Source organism: Elephantulus edwardii, unplaced genomic scaffold (assembly GCF_000299155.1).
Source record: "Elephantulus edwardii isolate Elephantulus edwardi_28Jun2011 unplaced genomic scaffold, EleEdw1.0 scaffold00313, whole genome shotgun sequence".
Classification (NCBI taxonomy): Eukaryota; Metazoa; Chordata; class Mammalia; order Macroscelidea; family Macroscelididae; genus Elephantulus; species Elephantulus edwardii.
The window spans coordinates 2,276,852-2,279,586 of NW_006400063.1; positions in this window are offsets into that span (position 1 = coordinate 2,276,852).

A 2,735-nucleotide genomic window follows, 5' to 3' on the forward strand; every position below is an offset into this window, starting at 1 on the left:
CAATTCACAATTCTTTATATAATTAAACTATTCATTCTAGCAAAATGTTTTATTGATATTTTCGTTCTATGGGTAAAATCCATAACATGATTGCTTCAGCATTTAGTTCTTTTTATAGATTAAAAAATTATAAGCGGAGACAGAATAAGAAAGAGTGCTTATATACAATGAAGAGATTTAAAAAAACAACACCACCATTCCATAAAAATTTTGACCTTCCAAGAGGATTTCCTATTTAAACTGAAAAGGGCTTTTTAAATACAGAAAATTGTCATCAAACCTCTACAAGTGTCAAAAACTACCTCATACAATTACAAATATTATAATTCTCCTCACTATCACATTAAAGAACAAGACTGGATTGCTTCTTTCTATTTGGACTCTTTGTAAATAAACTGTCAAAACATGATTGATTTTTCTGATAAGTAAAAATATCTTTTGTTTCTTGCTTTTTCATACTTAACAAAAGACTAATCAGATTCAAACTTAATATTTATGCAATATTGCATTTTATTATAGCATTGATATAATTAAAGAAATTAAAGTATGAAGTAATGAGTTCAGTGTTAATAATACAGGATAAAAAGATCTGAAGACTGCATAAAGCAAAGGTGTAGACATTGTATGGTTTGGGAAATCAGGGAAAATCTGTCTTTACTGAATAATTAAATAGCCTGTGTGTGGGAGTGAGAATGAATGAAAAAGTAATGCATTTTTTAAAAGTTTACTGTGTTTATGACACTGAGTTAGTTTACCATAATGTTCCCATTATTGTAGAATGAGTAAGGGGATCCAAGGAGGGGAGGTAGGAGCAAAGGGGTGGGGATGGGGCTTAATCATAGGATCACACAATTTGATCGATGGATGGAGGGGCAGAAAAAGGAAAAGATCTGGTGTGAAAAACAATGTATGAACTTTGTAAGTAAACCAGTATAAAGTAAAATAAATAAATAAAATGGCTCACAGTATCTTTTAAAAAAAAAAGACGTTTACTGTGTTACTATATACATACGCACACAGAGGCACAGGACATGGTGAGTAATCTCCTCTCTGCAATTTAGTGCCTCAGCAATTTACTGCCTCTGCAAATATGCTGGAGGGTCAGCTATGAATAAGTTCCAATCCAAAGGCACACAAAAAACAACAATACACACGAAGTGGCCTAGCAGAAAGGAGCTGTATTGTCAACTCAAAGAGACATGCAATTCAAACCTACCAGCTGCTCCATAAGAGGATGATGAGCAGTCTCCTGCGTAATTTATTACCTCTGAAAACCCTTAGAAGGTCAGCTATGAGTTGGTTCCAACTTGACAGCATATCAGAGCAAAGTCTATACACAAACCACACACACACCCCAAAACACTTGCTGTTTTGAGGTGCTGTTAGGCACTGTTGAGTAACAGCATGTTTAAACATGTTTATACATATTGGCTGGTCTGGGCAATCCTGCTGTGTTTAAGCCACTTGGTGTACCTACTTTTACATATTTTACTGCACTGCTTATACATTTTAATGTATAGCAATGTATTCTTAAAATTTTGTAGTCACTTAAAAATGGGGATCAATTTTTTAAAAGATTCAGTCTAAAGTTTTCCTAAAGAATATTAAGAGATCAATAATCATAAAATCACCCAGTGACAGAAAATCTTGCAATAAGAAAGCATGGTGGGATACATATCTTATGGAGTAACAATGAAATCAAATGTTTAGGAGCACCTGCAGGGGATGGTATGGAACAGAAAGGTCTCTTTTTTTTTTTTAATAATTTTTAATTTTTTTTACAGAGGTTTTGGATTTCCATTCATTCATTGCAGCAATTTTCTCCCTTCCCACCCCTCCCCACCAGCTCACTTCCCCCTCCGAAGAGATAAAAAAAAAGAAAAAAAATTCCTTCATTTGTATACAATTCCCACATCCGTTCCCCCCACCCCCCACAATGCTGAACAAACAAGATTCCTAATGATAACAGGATCTACAATCAACAGCCATGGTTCTAGCAGTCAAGAATTCAAAACACATGCTGCTGTATATGACAATTAATAGTCTTACAAGGGGAACTGATGGAGGGAGAAGGAGGAAAGTATGCATGAATGACTGAATAATAATAATAACAACAACAACAATAATAAAATTAAAAAGGGAGGAGAGATGACATGTTACATGGGAAAATCTGTTGTCAATGACCTCTCCAAAGGGCTAAACAGAAATGATGTCAGTGTAAAGATTAAGATGAATGTGGCATTTTTAAGTGGTTCCTATGCATCTGAAAGTTTGACAATGAGTAAGGATGATAGAAGAATGAGTGTCTTTTAATTGTGGTGCTGGTAAAGAGTATTGAATATTCATTCCACGGATTTTCAAAAGAACAAACAAGTCTGTTTTGGAGGAATTATAACTACTGTGCACCTCAGAGGCAAGGATGATGAAACTCTTATCTCTCATACTTTGAGTATGTTATCAGGAGGGAAAAAGACATTAATGAAGTTTCACCATCCTTGCCCCTAAGAAGCACACTGATTATATGTTTGTTCTCTTGGCAGTCCATTCAATACTCTTAAACAACAGCACAATTTAAGGTTATCTATCCTTCTTCAGTGTTTCTTATCTATAATCTAGCATAAGAACCAACTGAAAATACCATGGCTTGGATCTGGTGCACTTTAGTTTTAAAACTGACAACCTTGCTCTTTAGAACTTTGAAGAGTTTCCCAGTAGCATTTTTAGTGCCTGAGTGA